Source organism: Saccostrea echinata, unplaced genomic scaffold (genome assembly GCF_033153115.1).
Source record: "Saccostrea echinata isolate AGI-Se365-2 ecotype Australia unplaced genomic scaffold, CSIRO_AGI_Sech_v1 ptg000027l, whole genome shotgun sequence".
NCBI lineage: Eukaryota > Metazoa > Mollusca > Bivalvia > Ostreida > Ostreidae > Saccostrea > Saccostrea echinata.
Window position 1 is genome coordinate 2,454,961 of NW_026889776.1, and position 6,395 is coordinate 2,461,355.

The window sequence follows — 6,395 nt, forward strand, 5'->3', positions numbered from 1 at the left end:
TCCATTATTTATATATATTGTGTATTTAATTATTTATATATTAATATTTTTTATTACAAAAACATGGAGCAAAGACCCACTATCCTTAAAAAATACACTTTTATAACACAACATTCGTATCTTTCCGAGAAATATTTGAAATCCATTTAGTGAAGAGTTATTTTTTCTCATTTAGCCATAAATTACATTACTTACAGTGATTATCATAAGTGGATAACAAAGGAGAATATCTTGATTATTATGATAGAGTCCCGCCCTGATTCCAGAACCTCTGTCTCAGGAGCCATGAATTTCACAATTTTGGAAGAAGCATTCTTGCTCATAACTATACACTTAGTATCTCTACCAAGCTTATCTTTTAAAAAGATAGGTGAGCTAGCGCCGTAGCCACCATTAAACACAGAAGTATATACCTGAACCATTGGTTTAATTTGCTGAATCGATTAATTATTAATAGGAAGACACAGTGGTGGACGGGGGGGGGGTCTCAATTCAGAATGGTGAGTCTAGAGTGGCCGGTCTTCACATCGGCAATGGTATAACTCATCAACTGTGCTTTCAGCATTCTGTAGTCTACTGTAATTTCAATTTTGAGGTGAAAAATAAGAGATCAGTAGATCTAGAACCAATGAGCAGCTAGTTTAAAATATTCCAGTGTGGTACTGTTTTGTAACAATCGCATCTTCTCGGGCCTTTCCGGCAAGCTCGGAAAACATATATCCGAGATTGTTTTTCCGAGCTTGCAGAAAAGATCCAGGAAGATAGGCTAGGTATTTATTATAATTTAGAAATAATTGATCTCTACAGTCATGGCATTATACTTTTACTTTTTGTACATTAATATACAGTTTAGACAACAAAACACGAAACTTCAGATCATATATATTTTTAGTTGATAAAACGAAATTAACATGGTACAGTTTATCGACAGTAGTATTCCCAGAATGCCCTACCGTGAATTCGAGCATATGCTTGTTCCAGTCAAAAAGGACTAACTTAGTTGCTAGCGCTCGAGAGCGCTGGCAATAACAATCGGATCATTACTCGGGATTTTCTGTCAAAAAAGGAAAAATGAAAAATTAAAGAATTATAATTATATCAGTGTGGTATTGCATTGTATCAATCGCTTCTCGTGTCTTTCCGACATACTCTGAAAAGATATCCTTTTTTTCCTGAGCTTGCCGTAATTATCCAGGAAGGTGGTATAACTGTAAGGAAAGCTAGGTTTTACCTGTTGATCTCTACAATCTTGGCATTATATGACCCAAGTTTTTCTTGTACTTTTATGTGAAGGTTAGACAATAAATTAAGAAACTTCAGAATTCGGATCATATCTATTTTTTTTAAAATGATAAAACGAAATTGTCATCGTACAGTCTATCTACAACAGTTTTCCCAGAATGCCCGACCGTGAAGTCGAGCATGCGTATTCCAGAAATATAGACTAACGTAGTTGCTAGCGCTCTCGAATACTCAGGAGCAGAAATGAAGATTTTCAAAGAATTAGTGCATTTGTATTATATGAGAAATACAGCCCAACCCTAACTCCAGAACTCAAGTGTCAGGGGCAATGAATTTCACAATTTTGGAAAAACGCCCTTGCTCATCATATCGATCCACTTAGTTCACTTAATACTCAGCAGCAGATAAGAAAATGCTCAAAGAATTGATGCATTTTTATAAAATTATCATAACAGAGCCCCACTCTAACTCCAAATCTCCTGACTCATAGGCTATGTTTTTCAAAATTTTGGAAGAGGCACCCTTGCTCATTATAATTATGCACTTAGATTGTGTGTTAAATACCCGGGAGCAGAGAAGAGGATATTCAAAGAATTCATGCATTTTCACTAAATGATATAGAAACCCGCTTCATCTACAGAACCCCTGACCCATGGCCCACCAATTTCAGAATTTTGGAAGAGGCACTCTTGCTCTCCGTAAGTTAACCATGCACTTTATTTTTCTACTAAATAATCAGGAGCAGAAAAGATTTTCAAAGAATTCGAGCATTTTCACTATACGATCTATATAGACCCACCCCAAAACCAGAATTCTCGAACCTGGGGCCATAAAAATAAACAATAAACAATTTCCCGATAATGACACATTTTACGCAATATTTTGACAATTAAAGATAACGTGTAAAAAATGTACAAAATGAAATATTGGACATTTCAAAACAAAACTGAAAAAAAATTGTTGACGCAAAGAAAACTGACATTAATTTAAATCGTCCTTTAAATGGCGAAAACATTTGTTATTTTTTTTCCTCTCTTTCCACTCAAAAAGCAAAATTTCACATTATTCAAGAGAAATTACATAGAAATATTAAGTGTAAACAACTTGTCAACGGTAAATGTGCAAAACATTCCTGAATAAGGGAGAATTAAGAAAAAATTACTTTACCTAAAGCAATATTGTTTTGAAGAAAAGTGTCTTTCCCTTCAGTGCTTGCTGCCTCGCATTTTGTCTATACATAAATAATCAACAACCCCAAGTTTTCCTCTTCCCACAGGTAAACAGTATATATATGTACAAAAATTTTTACAGGAAATAGTGTCGTTTTACATACGACTTCCGCGAATATGAAAGAAGTGACAAATCTTGTTAATGTTTTGAATAATTAATGTAGCTGTAATAACTGTGTTAAGATTTCTCCAGATCAGTTTCGTCACATAACAAACTAGCTAAAATTACTCAGTACTGTCCATTGCACAAAAATATGTGGAAAATCCTTGTAATCAAGTTTTTTGAGAAAAAAATTATGCGTATGTCTTATGGTGCAATATGAAAGGGTCTTAGGAATATCTCAAGGTGCCGTACGTTCCGTCCTAAATATTTTTTTTTTCTTTTTTGTAAAACAAATATTACATGTAGTTCGTATTCGCAGTTCCATCATATGCAATATAGTCATTATTAAAATGTTTTAGCAAATTAGTCCATTCAAATCTTAATTACAGGTATCACGCTGAAAAATAATATATTCATAGACATTTTTATTACTTGATAAGTAATTTATGAGCAATGAAGCACAGAGCTATAGTGAGGTCAGTATTCCCTTTTAAATGAAAGAACAATAAAATGAGAAAAGAATTAGGTCAGTATTAGACATGTTGCTTGTCGCTCTATGTCTCCAGACAATGAACAGTTCTCTCTCTTTCTCTCTGGTGAAAGGGGGGGGGGGGGAGTACCGCGCTTGCTACAAGATTGACCTTTTTTTGAGATATTTCCCATGAAGTGTGTATCAAACCACTCAACCGACACATGTAACAGGTTGGTGCTACTCAATTATCAAATGCTCAACTTGTACATAAATCTGGTTATGAAAATAAAATAAACTATTTACATTTTTTTGATTGCTGTAACAAATAAATAATCATATAGTTAAATGTCAAATAAAAAAAGTCAACATATTCAGGGGGTGGGATGTTGGAGGGAGGTGCGGAGAGATTCAAGTCATATTTTATTTTTATATTCTTTAGCCTTTTAACCCCCCCCCCCCCCCCAAAAGGACCAGTATCTTTATACTCATTTTCAAATAACAAACTCTGTAATTCTATAATTCTAAGCTGTTTTGCTGGGACTAGCTCTTTATAAATCATCCGAATTATGTCTTAGGATAAGCTCATTGACGTCTTAAAGTTAAGCCAAAGCTTCCTAATATAGGATAGCGGCCTTGGCCCCTTTTAAGACTAAGACATGTCATAAATTCGTCGATCCTAAGATAATTATATTTCAGTCCTAAGACAGCTTCAAAAGCATAACTGTCAAGCGCTCGGCATTTCGAAGTGAAAGTTGCGGGTCCTTCGGATGAGGCCTTAAAGACCAAGGCCCCGTGTCACGGCAGACGTTGGCACGGTAAAGATCCCTCACTGCTCAATGGCCCTGAGTGCCGAGTAAAGGTCTAAATTTGAAGCCCTTAACCGGTATATGGTGACGTCTCTATATAGGTGAAAATTCTCGAACGGGACGTAAAACAACATACAATCAATCAATCAATCAAAAGCATAACTGCAGGCGAAGAGCTAGTTATCTGGACTTATTTTGGGGACCCTTCCTGAAAACATTTCAGGTTGAGAACCTAATTATCTGGACACTCTCTGACAAAATTCGATGTGAGGTACAAGATATCTAGATTTATCTGGAGGTCAGTTCCTTAGACAGCTTTAAAAGCATGCTGTTGTTAAAGCTGAACACGATTGGTAAAAGGAATGTGTCCGCCATATTCGACTGGTTTCTCGCTATATCTGAGGGCCCCTATATAAAGCCGCTGACTTGGTCAATGTTCATTGTAATCAATCGTCACTGGTGTAGATGGACGTCTGCTATACAGCACTCGGTAGCGACAAAATATAACTGTGTACTTCTTGTAATGCAGAAAGAAAGATACCAAAGTTGCACAGGTCAGTGCAGTATACAAACAAACACTTGTAAATACACGTAACTGCAATAAATGTAAACAAAGGTAATGCAAGATAAGCAGCACGAACACGGGTCGCCACTCCACGCCGATATCCGTGACAATAAAGCAGTCAGGTGTAACGAATACAAAGATCATGGCCGTAGGAACCGGGGGGGGGTGGGGGGGGGGCACGGGTGGCCGTGCCCCCCAATAATTTTGCCGATATATAGAGTACTATAGTAAACATAGATACTATATGCTTGTGTCCCCTCAATAAAAAGGTCTGATGACCTTTTTTTCGCTTGTTAAGGAATTTTTGGTAGCTGATGACTTTTTTTTTTGATTGTCAGAAAATTTTTGGTAGTGCCCCCTCAACTGTCAACTGAAAAATGTATGGCTGTGCCCACCCCCCCCCCCACCCCCCAACTGAAATTGCTTCCTACGGGCCTGATTAGAGTATACCCCGGTTCTGATATCGTAAATAGCAATATCGAAAATGGCGTGTGCCTATTTACGAGTCGTGTTCAGCTTAAGGATTTGTTTTTAAAATATTTTTTAACTACCTTTTTTTTATATTGTTGACTTCAGTGTACAATTGCAAGAGTAAATGAGTAGTTATACTGCTCAGAGATTTTAAAGGATTTTCATATAGTTTGCTGATTCAAGAGGCCCATGGGCAACAACGCTCACGAGAATAACTTTTGCCGTGTTGTTCTTCATGAGATTTCCCCCTTGTAATACTTATTGTGGCCCCATCCTAGCCCCAGGGGCTATGAATTTGAATAATTTAGAATCTACACTACCCCAGGAAGCTTCCACATAAATTTCAGCTTTTCTGGCCCAGTGGTTATTGGGAAGATTTTTCCTATATATTTCAATGTAAAACTTTGATTCCCTACTGTGGCCCCATCCTATCCCTGGGGGCCATGATTTGAACAATTTAGAATCTACACTACCTCAGGAAGCTTCCATATAAGTTTCAGCTTTTCTGGTCCAATGTTCTTCATCAGAAGATTTTTCCCATATATCTCAATGTAAAACTTTGGTTCCCTATTGTGGCCCCACCCTAGCCTCGGGAGCCATGATTTGAACAATTTAGATTCTACACTATCTCAGGAAGCTTCCACATAAGTTTCAGCTTTTCTGGTCAAGTGGTTCTTCATCAGATCTTTTTAGTGACATCACCCTATTTTATCTTTTCTTGATTATCTCCCCTTGGAATGGGGCTTGGCCCTTCATTCTATCAATTTAAACTCCCCTTCACCAAAGGATGCTTAGTACCAACTTTGGTTAAAATTGGCCAAGTGGTTCTTGAGAAGTTGAAAATGTGAAAAGTTTACTGATGGACGATGGGTGATCAGAAAAGCTCACCCAAATATCTGTCCCATCAGAATATAAAATAGGAGGTGCACAATGGCACTATGTAATAAAGATTCTGTGAAAGCCTCAATAAATTTTATGCATTGATATAGGAGGAGTTGTCGATAAGAGATGGGTACCCCTAAGTATGCTTTAGCTTTTCAAGTGGGGGTACAATAAAGACCTTGGTTTTTACCAAGGGCATACTTTTGTTATTGGCTTCATGGAAACATTCTACATCATACTGGACGCTGATATATAAACAAATATAACTTCATAAATCTGCTGATTGGATTGTATTAAATAACAATAACACACTGGATTTTGATTCATACAATGACATCATATCCAGCACACTAATATCCTAATCATTTACAAACATTATCTTCAAGTGAAAATCTTATTTAATTTAAAATAAAATGCATGCAGTAATGGAAAAAAATCAGAATCAATATTTACAATTAACTTAATATTCATGGAATATATAATAATTTCTTATAAATATAGGTTCAAATTTTAAAATTGGTATCTTCTACAACAAAATCAAAGTTTCATATACATGTGTTTTCATATACTTATTTATCTTTAATATAATGAGTATGTAAACAATTTCAGAAAAAAAAATCATTGA